Here is a 12696-nt window from a genome sequence, read left to right on the forward strand (position 1 = left end):
CAGGACTGAGTTCCACGTCAGGTTCCCTGCATGGAGCCTGCTTCTCCCTCCTCCTGTGTCTCTGCCTCTCTCTCTCTCTCTCTCTCTCTCTCTTTCTCTCTATCATGAATAAATAAATTTTAAAAAAATTATTAAAAAAATTACACAATCTGAAAACTAGCCAAATCTACATTTATAAGAAACTCCAATGTAAATATTGACCATATCTCACATGTTAAATATATTAATTCCCCAAAATAACACAATTGTTTAATACTGGATTACTTTTTGTGTTAATTTCTACTATACCTCTGAGGAGTGGTTTCTATAGGGAAAAAATCATATTAAGTGGGAAAAAAGACGCACTTTTAAGAACTCTAAATTCACTAGGAAGATTCTGCTCCTATCATTTTATATGACCATACAATTACTGTAAGAAATTTTTTTAAAAGGACAATCAATTCATATAACTTCATACATCATTTCAAAGAGCATACATTAAAGTTAGGTCCCATTTCATTGTCCTCCCCTCTGACTTCATTACAGTGAAATATCCAAATAGCACATAGTTATGTCTGTAATCTGGGCATTTTGTAGAAATCCTTACAGAAGAAATTCACTTAAAGAGGATGTTTTGTATAGTTTAAATGGCAAAGTACAAATAGCCAACATGTATTGAGCCCTACATTCCAGGCATTGTACTGGCTACTTTGCATATACCATTTCATAACAACAACCTATTTAAGGAGATGAGACAACTAAGGTTCAGAGAAGTAAAGTAATATGGGCGAGGTCACAAAGCTAGTATGTGGTGGGGAGGAAGAATCTGATGACTTGCATTATTGGCATTTTTAAGAAAAGTCGTGTGGCTATTTGTTTTTTTTTTTTTTAAGATTTTATTTATTTATTCATGAGAGACACACAGAGAGAGGCAGAGACACAGGCAGAGGGAGAAACAGGCTTCATGCAGGGAGCCAGACATGGGACTCCTGGGATTAGGAACTGAGCCAATGGCAGATGGTCACCCACTGAGCCACCCAGGTGCCCCATGATTCATATTTCTTAAGTAGAATGACAGATTAGTTGATTAACAAAGACTTTCTAGCATACCTTTCAGTAGAAGGGACAAACCATTTTAAATTTTAATTCTGTTAACAAAGAGATCTTATCTCTATTCATTTGCTTACATATTAAAAAAAATCTTCTTGATTCTCTAATTAGGTATGTTGCTAGAAGATCAAGTGATGTAAGGAAGCTCAGATAAAGTACAATGGTAGCTTAAAGAAAAGTGATGAATTAGGGAAAACTTCAGGGAGGAAATATAATTTGACTACCTTCAAAGGTAGGAAAAATTTACCAGAAAGAGATAAGGCGAAGGTCATTCTGGGCAAAGGAAGTGAGCAATAGCTCAGAAGCTGGGACTGAAGACTCAACCTCAGACAACAAGAACAGCAAGAGCTCTTAGGCTGGCTTTTCCATGAGGTGGATGAGGGAGTCTTCTCATGTAAATAAGATGAGGCCAGAGTATGCTAAGATTGGAAATCTGTTATCAACTCCCAACTCCGCAGGCAGAGGGAAGTTATTGGGGTTTCTAAGCATGGGAGTAATAAGATCAGTACACTACAGGAGGATAAGGGATGAGGAACATATTGGTCGGGGAGGGAACAAAATCCAGGAGACTGCTGGAGAAGCCATTACAGGAGCACAAGTATGGCGGAAACAGGAGGACGACGGTGGTAGCAGGCAAGGAGAGAACAGGAAGTTGAAAGAGAGATTTATTTCAAAAGTCACCTCTAGGAATGGTTAGAAGTGGGTGGAGACAGAGACAGCTGAATGGACAGTGGTGATTAGATTTGAGCCTGAGCTACCGGAAGAGTGGCAAACAAAGCAGAAAGAATTAGAAGGAAGTTTTAAATCAAGTTCTGATATATGGAGTTTAAAACTAAAAATTCCAGTCAAGATGTTCAGAGTGGAAAAATCTGCGTATCACATGGCTGGAGGTAACGGCTGATACCACAACACAGGGTAAGTACAAAGAGAAGAGTTTAAATGAATACGCTCCAAACAAGACAGAGGACAAGGGAAGAAAGAAAACTCTCTCAAAGCTGCAGTGTTAAAGTTGCATAACTGGACTGTTACTAAAATTATGTATGCTAAGTAGAGTTAACGGTTCTCAACTGGGGGTGACTTTGCCCCCACCAGGTGACCTTTACAAATCTCTACAGACATTTTTGTTGTCAAATCCAAGTGAAGCAGTGTTTGCTATGGCTTCTAGTAAGTAGAGCACAGGGATGTTGCAAAAAATTCCCACGCTGTACAGAATGACACCCACCTCCACCCAAAGGATTACTGACCCAACACACCAATAGTGCTGGGTTGAGAACTCCGGGCTTAAGATGAGACGGATCCAATACAGAATCCTAAGCTGTTCAGGGAGATACAGGATACTCAGAATAGAAGGGACATCCATCTGGTGTAATAAAAGTTCTCAAATCCTTCATTCTTAGTCTGAGTTAAAATTGAGCTTTAAATTTGCAAAGAAGTTAGGTTTTTAAAAAAAGATTTTATTTATTTATTTGAGAGAGAGAGAGAGTGTGTGTGCTCATAAGCAGTCTCTCTAGATCAGGCATTGTACTATGCTCTTTACACGTATTATCTCACCTAACTCCCAGGACAACCTTATGAGATAGCTATTTTACGCCCATTGTACCGATGAAAAGATTAAGGCCCAGGTTACTTACTTGCTCAAAGTCATACAATTAGTAAGAGGTAAGGCTAGAGTTTGAACCCAGTTGTCCCTATTGTTAGAGCCATCGCCTGTACCCATCATGGTATCTGGCTTATTCGGCAATCTCTCAGAGCCCCATCTCTGGGTGTGTAGGAGAAGCCCTCCGCTTTGGTGGTAAGGTCCCGGCACGAACAAATGCACGAGGCGCATTTGTGCCATGTTACAGGGTGCATCCCCCTGCAATGAAATGGAAGTATTTCTTGGAATGAACAAGTTCTTTGTACCCAAATTCACAATTTAAAAACCAAGGAATTTGCTTTGCTTTAAAGAGAAAAGGACTAACAGTTTTAGGGCAGAAATCCATCTCGTATTTTTAGTTCTTTGACTTTTCCAAAAAACTGTAACTTTTAATCTGGCTTTCTACATATACCAAGAGAATCGGCTGTGACAAAACAGCAACCACACAACCCCAACTCACTGCTACTGAAGATTGAGAAGTCTGACAAATCAACCACATTGATTCACTACTGGAATGAGACCAAGGACGACAGCAAACACAGCTGTTTTTATATAATATTTACAATTATCAGGCTTTGAGAAACTTCCTAAAAAAAGCAGGGAATCCTTCGACTTCCTTTTGAATGACAGTTGTGCCATATGAACAGAGGGTGTGATGCTAGCTCTGCAAAGCCTGGCTATTCCCAGATCTATTCTACGGAGGTCACATACCATCCAGAACAAACCAGCCTCTCAAGTGACAGTGTCACTTAAAAAACCACCATGTAGTTTTTCTACGCTCTCTTGCACCATTTTTCCTTCTGAAGAGAGAATGACTGAACGTATCACCTATTTCTGAGATTTTCCACAGAAAGCTCCATCCTTCTTCCAACAGAAATCACAGGCACGCGGCAGGGTAATACCAGTGCTCTCTGGCAAGTCCTCCGAGGCCGGCAGCGGGGTGGCTGCCCGGGGCAGCAGGCTGCGCCTCCACAAGCCAATTTTAGAAAATCTGAGGAAGAGGAACTAGAATATTTTTTTTTCCTTTTTGCCTTGGACCTAATTACAACCTTATGCCAGCTAAAGCGATGCCACATCTCCTCATCACAGCAGAGAGGGTAAGGGAAGACGTGGGAGGGAGGCCTAAAGTTGTTCACGTCCGCCCAGGCACTGCTCTGACTCAAGCCTGAGGATTTTTTAATAACATTCTCTCCGCACATAAACTTCACAATTTAAGGTCACTGTATTTTAATGTCATTCTTAGAATAGGTATGCGTGGATCTGTCACATGCCAGTGAGAGCAGAGGAACACAGCTAAGGGGTCTGGGTGTCATCATCACCCACAGATCAGGACACTACACAAACCTCCCCAAATGAACACAAATAACTGTCCTATGTCCTAGAAAAAGGAGTATGCTTACAATGACTTAATACAGTTCAACTACTATAAAACCAGACCATTACATTTTTTGTAGTTTACTAGATCTTTAAGTGACAGTGTCAGAATATATTCTTAACTTTAAAGCTGTATGGTGTTAAGTAGGACAGAGATTACTGACACATAAAAAGTAACAGTAGCTATCATCGTTGAGAAGTTCCTATGCACTAAATGCCCACTTGGCACCCTGTAAGTCATCTTCTGCACTACTGTCCAAGTAACTTTGAGCCTCAAAGCTGATTTTGTCATGCCCCTTTTAAAATCTTCCAGTAACTCCCAACTATCGATGGATAAAATCTAAATTCCTGGGACGCCCAGGTGGCTCAGTGGTTGAGTGCCTTCAGCTCAGGGCATGACCCAGGGGTCTTGGGATCGAGTCCCCCATTGAGCTCCCCACAGGGAGCCTGCTTCTCCCACTGCCTGTGTCTCTCTTTTTCTGTGTCTCTCATGAATAAACAAATAACATCTTTAAAAAAAAAATCTAAATTCCTTAGCATGACATATAAGACCATCTATCAACTGACTCCTGCCTGTGTCTTTTGCTATTAGTGCCTAGAAGCACTTTGAGCCTTACTGAGCTCCTGGCAACGCCCTGGCATCCCTCACCATGTAGCACGGTATCACTGACATATACTAAAAGCGTGTTTATACATAAAACACTGAACTTCATGGTGATACTTTACTTTCCAAAGACATTCACCAAACACATGAGAACAGATGCTTACTGGGGTGGAGGCAGAGAGGTAGGGTGGCTGACAGAAGGGGAATAAAGCACTAAACTAGAGAAACCTTGCACAATCTGGAATGTAAGATGCCATGACTGAGGAGTGTGGTTAACTCAGACCTGCACCAAAAACAAGGAAGCTGATGATGCCTTGTTAGGCTAAGCACCACGTATGAGCCAGGGGAGGATACTCAAGAAGGTGTCAGCAAAACACTCCTCAGGTTGTGAACAGCAGGTCACAAAACGACTGAACCTTGTCCTGTACTCCTGTCTTTAAGAAACTGTTCATCCATTATTTCCAAGCACTTGCAAGATTGCCCATTTATCTTTCCACAAGTCAAGGCACCAGCCCATTAGATATCCTTTACTCAGCCTCTGCCCTCAACTCTGGCCACTGCTGGTCCTGGAGATGGAATAAATACAAAGTCCTGAATCCCAGTTTATATTTATTTCAAGCTCACTTTTTAAAAATAAGAAAAATTAAAGAGAACAGAGATTTTAAAGAGATGATGGTGGTAACTGAGGGGCAATGATTGCAGAAAGAGCAAGCTGGAGTAAACAAAACAGCCTACCTGCAGCGAGGAGCACAGAGGTCACAGCTCCCCCCCAGGGGAAGAACCACTACCAGAAGCAGGCAGTAAACAGCTCAGGACCAGGGTCAACACAGGAAGGGCCAAATACCAAAGCTCAAGCCTTGATGCGGCTTTAACTTAAGGAGCTACATTTAGCTGCAATGAGTTTTTATAAGGATAGTTAATTGCAGCGAAATATGGGCATTCACTGCATCCCGAAGTAATCAGGGGCCCGAGAGGGGATGGAGTGTTGGCCCAGACCCTGAAGAGTTCCACACACATGCAGGCCTTTGATCATGCTGCCCTGTTCCTCTTACCCAGGAGAACTGATAACACCATTCAGGTGCCAACTGATTCGGTGTGGATGCTTATTAACAATAGGATGTTTTTAAGTTGCAAAGCCCCGGAATTATTAACCTATGTGTCCTCAGGATGCCCTGAAGGAGCAGCTATCAGCCTTGTGACACCGGGCCACTCTTCTGCGGACTTATTTGTCTGATCCCACAAGACTCAAAGATCCTCAAGTCCAGGGGTCAAGTCTTATCCGTTCATGTCTCCAGCACAGATCACAGTCCCTGGCATTCAGTAAGAACAGTACATATTTGTTTTATAAAGAAGTCAATCAGCTGATGAAGTTAAACGTATATAACCATAACACCGGTAAACCCCATGTGGCAAGTGGAAGGTCAACCATGTCTCGATTATTATATTTTTCACTGATAGTTAAACAAGTGTTACTTTCAAATTATTGGATATTTAATTTTCCTTTTCCTTTCAAATAACTAACTGGGTTTCACTTTGAGGTTACAGTAGGCATCTTTAATAAGTTCAATAACAAGAGCTAAAGCCTAGATAATTAGTTATTATTTCCCATTGTATAAACGATTCCAGGAATATTTTACATAATTAACTTTTTCTAAAACCTGAGTCAACCAAACATCTCTAAATCACATCATGTTTTCCCACTGCAATGCAATTCAATTCCCAAGATGTTCTGCTGTTATGCTGGATTAGGAAAGGACTCTGGGGATGCCTCAGTAGCTCAGTGGGTTCAGGGTCAGCTCAGGTCATGATCTCCAAGTCCTGAGGCTCATTGGGTTTCCTGCTCAGTAGGGAGTCTGCTTCTTCCTCCCCCTGCTCTTGCACTCTTACTTGTTCTCTCTCTCCCTCTCAAATAAATAAAATCTTTAAAAAGTAAAACAAAAATGGATGACTCTGAAAATTAACTCTCAAATTTAATCTGCAAACTATGTGACCTACAGATACATATCTGTAAATAAATAAGTAGTACAGTAAAATAAATGATTATTTTAGAGGGATTATTGGTTGCTTTATAAACAAAATATTCTTCTGTAGCCATTATCATCTTCCTCCTATCTTATAATTCTATTTATTTGGTTTTTTAAACCCTGGGTTTTTAATAATTAAAGTATACCTATATTTTATTAGTAAATAAAAGAGAATGTGGCCTATAAATATAAACTTCTTTAAAATTTCTTTTCCATCTAAAATCAACAGTAGTTAGTTAAAAGGTTTAAAGATGCCAAGGCTTTACAATTTAAGAATATTCATTCTTCAGTAAGCATCCTCACCTAATTCAAATGCCAATGGAATAATTACATCAAAAGCTCTTCAGAATAAATGATCCTCAACTGAACAAAGGACTTCTCTCTCTCATATGAAAACCAACTAAATGTAATATTTTTACAAGTGAACTGCAGAAAGAATGATAAGCAATAAGAGTATGCAAAAAAATCTCTACAATGGCTTGCACTTTCAGTCCAGTCCTAAAAATGAATCTAAATCTGTAAATGGAATCAAGTTTATGTAAAGGTAAGTTTGAAGTCTAGTTAAAACAGGGTCTTCAACATGCAGTGGGACCAAGGCGTAAGGAGGCTGGACACAATGGGACCAAATCTCTTAAATGGGAGAATCCAAGTCATTTGCTTAGTGTGTGCATTCCAGACCCAGGTACCCCTATGGAAGTTACATTAATCAAGAAAATTCATCCTCCTACCCAGGTCCTTTCCCACATGCCCTTCAAAGAGAATATAATGACTTTTCCTCAGGGACATTTTGATCTTGGGCATGGTCAGAACGCAATCACAGCTCATGGTTCCTTTGGCTGCTCCAAGAAGTTTCACCAACACCCAACTGGGAGCAGATCAACAGTCATCACTAGAATCTCTCTTGGTTAATTGCTATCTTTTGAAGTTACTTAAATGTACACATTTATATTAACTGTGACTGGTTAGTAGGTAAACGCTACAATAGAAGGACAGGAGCTACTCTTAAAAAAGTGTTTTGTTGGGCACCTGTGTGGCTCAGTTGGTTAAGCGACTGCCTTTGGCTCAGGTCATGATCTCAGGGTCCTGGATCGAGTCCCACATTGGGTTCCCTGCCCCATAGAGTCCCTCTGCCTCTGCCCCTCCCCCTGCTTGTTCTCTCTCTCTTGCTCTCTCAAATAAATAAATTTATCTTTTTAAAAAAATGTTGTTGCTGTTGCCATTCCCCAGTAAATAATCTTTTCCACCACTGCTAGGAAGAGATCTTGCCTGAGATAACGTGGCAGCAAATCACATCTGTAGTCAAGATGAACGACTGGGTGAAGGAGGCAAGCCATCCTCTTACCAAAGGCACTGGAACAATTGCTGGTTAGAAAAAAATTAGCCACAAAGCCATTAAACCCTTTTCCTGCATGTGGATTTTGTTTATGATCAGTTCCAACTGCAAATTAGTAATTGCAAATTTTCCCAATGGTAAATAAAAATTCTTATCTAAAATTATGGTCACTGACTTTACAAACACAGGACAGAGGTGTTTTTAATGCACTTTGGCTCTTGAGGTTTGGGGTTTTTTTCCCTACAATTTAACTGGTAATTTTGATGCATACGCATTCCACTAAGCTTAATTTAAATACGCAGCTCAAATTTTTACCAGGAGCATTCTTAGAACATGCTTAAAAATGATGTTAAAATGACCTCATGTACTTTTGATTCCAACATGTTTAATCTATTTTTCATAACATCTCTCTCAAACTAACGTGAAATAGGTTGCAAAAATTTAAATGGGTCAACTCCTTAAAGTGATGTTGAAGTTTGGCAGTTTCTGTGAAACACTCAAAAGAAAAAAACTCATTTGTTCAATAAAAAAAGTCAGTTGTATTATTTCAACAATTTATCTATGACATCTTCCACTATAATATCAATGGCCAAGAAACAGATATCGAATTGAATATTTTACTAGAGTAGGGGGAAATGAGGCAATTATTTAACATTTTTTTCTTTGAAAAGAAAGCTTGAACAAAAAGACTATCAACTGCAAAGATTATCTACACTTTTTATCTGTGACTTAATTTTTAGTGAAATGGTGTCTATCTCACCAGCTTTCTTCAAAACTACAATTTTAGAATTTCAAAATTACCTTAAGCTGGTAGAGGAGGAGGCAAAGTCACATTCGCAGACAAGACAAAGCTTCAGATTACAAAGAAGGGAAAACGTAAGCATCTGAACCTGCAGCCAGTCTAAACGTGCTCTTTTGCTCTTGCAAGTTTTAGTTTTATTAAGGGCAGCAATTCTATCTTGTTTCATGAATCTTATGAACTAAACAGTCCCATGGTTCACACGTCCGCATACAATTGGTCTATCATTTCTACCATTTCAGCTTACTTCATCACCTCATGCTTTGTGCCATTTCTTATGCCCTTTTCTCATTTTCTTTAGCCTCTAGGTGAAATCATGGAGAAGACGACAAGGCCGGAAGTGCAAAGAGAGGGGGCCCGGGTGAAAGCCCAGCTCGGGCTGCTGCCCGGGTGCCTGCGGGCTTGTTCAGTGGCGGGCCCCTTGGAAGTTCCGCAGAGATAGTTTGAAAATACTGTAACAAAAAAGAAAAACCTGCATTGTATCAAATATGAGGCATATGACTAGGAATAATAGAAGGCTTTTAAAAATGTGTAAATGGGAGGTAATAACCTCACAGAGATCTTTTGTTACCAGACCCTCCTATTTTACAGCAAATGGAACAGCACCGCCCAGCAGAAGCAAAACGCTGCTCAGCAAATGCTGCCCGGGGATGGGAGGCAAGGTTCCTGGGAGCCGTATTTTAAAAAGTAAAAAGGAACAGGTGAAGTTCATGTTAAGAACATATGGAACGTTACCAATATATCCAAAAACATGTCCAATATAAACTATTTCTAAAATATTGTCATTTCAATATGTAGGCAGCATAAAATTAGTGAGATAATTTACATTTTCTGTCCTCATTGGGTCTTTAAAGCCTAGTACGCATCTCAGTGAGGGCACTGAACAGCCCATCCCAAGGCAGACCGGACACACTCCAGGTGCGCAGGAGCAGCGCCGCACCGCGCCGGACAGCACCGACCCAGGACCCGGGGAGGAAGCCAGGTTCCACCACCGCCAGCAAATACTTTGCCCTTTACTCGTTTATTTTTTTTGTTTTTGTTTTTGGTTTTTTTTTAGAGAATAATACAATTAGGCACTGCCGCATGCCTGGAAGCCTGTTCGTCACTCGGTTTGGTTCGTGTCTTTAACTCAGGCTGCTGCCTACAACACCGTCGTTCCCCCCACCTTTCCAAGCTACACCCCCCTCCAAGTCACGCCTCAGAATCCCGCGTCCTCACCGCCTCCCACAGCCACTCGGGTTCCGGTCACCCCCCTCTGCTCCCCCACACCCCACACAGCTGCCAGCCCTCTTTGGGCTGTCAGAGATTGCGTGTTAGATAAATGAGAAAGTCATTTGTACAGCTTCTCTTAGCATTTGATTCGGGACTGCCTTCCACTGTAAATATAAATAGGCATTTCTCATTCCTAAATTAAATGTTATTTCCCATAAGGCAAAGTCTATACCCCAGTTTCTTATAATTACTGTAATCTCTCCTTTTCCAAGAAACGCATGAGACCTTTTATGGTCTTGGGGAAGAACAGTAGTCCCTAAAATCAGAAGAGAGCCCTATTTCAAACTCCTCTCTAAATTGGCAGTGTATTTTCCCAAATATCCTTAAAATGTACTTTGTCAGGCCTCATCCATTTTCTTCTTCTCATGTTCATTACTTTTCTTCAATGTCCTCTGAAGAGACATTCAGGTCCTCCCTGAAACTGTCCGACCTGGAGCTTTCTTTCTCCTACCTGAGAACCCTGCTGGGCAACAGGACAGGAGTCCCATGAAGTGAGCAGCAGCCGCCAAGCATGGAACTGCCTCTGCTATGGGCCTGAACCAGTAGTTGGGATGAAAGCAAGCTCAATCCCAACTCTCCACACAATCCACAATACTCTTCTCTCCTCTTCCCAAACAACAGTACATTCACACACACATTTGATCATAAATCCAATCACTCACAAGGAGGGAAGGATCAATAATTCTAAATGTCATGGACTACAATTTGCTTATTGGGCCAGCATTTAATAAGTTGCTACTGATTTTAATGAGAATGGTTTTCTTGGAGTGGTACAGGTTGACAGGTGGAAGGGTTGGAGAGGGATGAGGATAAATTGAAAGGGGAAAAAGCAAAGACAAAGTGCCAACTATGGTTTTTAGGAAGTTAGTCTTTAAGGCCCCCTTCAGCCACCACCTTTCTGAAGCACTGGGGGATGGCACCTTGCAAAGGGAGTTCTAGCATAATCCGGCTCTCCGCTTCTCTCCAGGCAGCACTCTGAAATCCATTCCTTGCACAGCTGATTTCACTTGGCTCTCCACCTTTCTACTACCCACTGTGAGCTTCATCCTCCCATTTCATCTTTGCCATATCTTTTTTTAAAAAAAAAAAAGATTTATTTACTTATTTTAGAGAGAGACAGCAGAGAGAGGGGCCGAGAGAGAGAGAGAGAGAGAGAGAAAGAGAATCTTAAGCAGGCTCCAGGCCCAGCACAGAGCTGGATGCAAGGCTAGATCTCAATTTCACAAGCCTGAGATCATGACCTGACCCGAAGACAAGAGTCAGACATTTAACCAACCGAGCCACCCAGGCGTCCCTCATCTTTGCCTTATCTATTAGATTTCTCTCTTGGCAGTATTTTCTTAGCAACAGTCTTGTCTTGACCATAACACTAATTTACACTTTTCTAACTGACTTAGAGTAAGACTGGTACCTCAGGTGACCTCTGCTTCCACCCGACATGGCCTTTAGAACTCCTGCCTAGCCCAACTCTATTTCCACAGGCAATGCCCCCACTGCACAACTAGGGCCTGTGAGTAACGAGACAGATGGGAGGAGAAACAGAGGCAATATAATTCTCACTGGATACAGTATGATCAAAGCTGAGTTCTCTAGCTATTCTTAAAATTCTGCAAAAGAGATCACTTAAAGTAATCTAAATTAAGTGTATTGTGTACTAATTATATTTCAGTGAAAAGTGTATTGGTCTTATTGCACACTTTATCCTTTTACTATTCTTCATCTATATGCGTTCCAATTTGATAATGCATATTTATAATCTTTATCTATTTAGAACTTATACATACAATTTTAAATGACCAATAAGAATTTAAAAAATAAAAGCCTACTGAAATATTTCCCAATTGTAAAAAAGTCCTAGTATAGAGTCTAGGCTTAGAATGCTATTAAGTGACATGCCTACTTCTCAGTATAGAGAAGCTTAAAAGAAAATTAGTATTACCACCTTCTATGCTATAGAGAGTAGTGTGCTTCATCAATTCAGAGGCACTACCAATTGTAAGACACACAAGAAAGAAAAAAAGCTACCAATTATAATTGTAAAATGTCCTTTATTATAAAATATATCTGAATTTCATAGATGTTAAAATAGGTAAAGCCTGTGTGTGCCCCTAAGTATTGATGAAATACAGTATTCCTTACTAGAGATAACAGAAGTAGAGATAAGAAGCACCCAATTCAACTGACGTGTATGCATGTCAGTGGAGGTGACTGCTCTAAACCAAGAGGAACCAGCACCTGTAGGATGATGTCTGGCAACTATAACATTCAGACATTTGTGTTGCCACAAGTAGAAAAAAACGAGATCTGCTTCTCAAATCTATTTATCAGAACCACCAGGGCCAAGGCCAAGGCCAGGGTGAAGACAGAGAGCGTTCATCTTGGGTGCAAAATTGAAAGTGGCAACAAAAACAATAATCAAGATTAATAACATTTTTGTGCAATACTTAAAGTCAATGCAAAAATCCATGCTGAACAAAATATTAGAACTTTTAATAAAAATAGAATCCATAGAGCTGTTTCCTTCTGCCTTAGGCTTCAATATGGCTTGGCAGAATATTGAGAACC

At 40.5% G+C, this 12696-nt stretch overlaps 1 protein-coding gene and 1 long non-coding RNA gene across 7 annotated transcripts in view; one reads left to right on the forward strand and one right to left on the reverse strand.

The window, feature by feature from the left end:
* The window catches only part of CAMK4 (calcium/calmodulin dependent protein kinase IV), a 279198-nt gene that overhangs the window by 116538 nt on the left and 149964 nt on the right, over nt 1-12696 (reverse strand). The window lies entirely within an intron of this gene.
* Nucleotides 3487-9865, forward strand: LOC112653312 (uncharacterized). The gene is made up of 3 exons (XR_003132071.3): nt 3487-3822; nt 9161-9560; nt 9714-9865. It is a non-coding gene; the product is annotated as an uncharacterized LOC112653312 (long non-coding RNA).

The sequence above is a fragment of the Canis lupus genome, chromosome 3 (assembly GCF_003254725.2).
Source record: "Canis lupus dingo isolate Sandy chromosome 3, ASM325472v2, whole genome shotgun sequence".
In the NCBI taxonomy this organism is placed as follows: domain Eukaryota; kingdom Metazoa; phylum Chordata; class Mammalia; order Carnivora; family Canidae; genus Canis; species Canis lupus.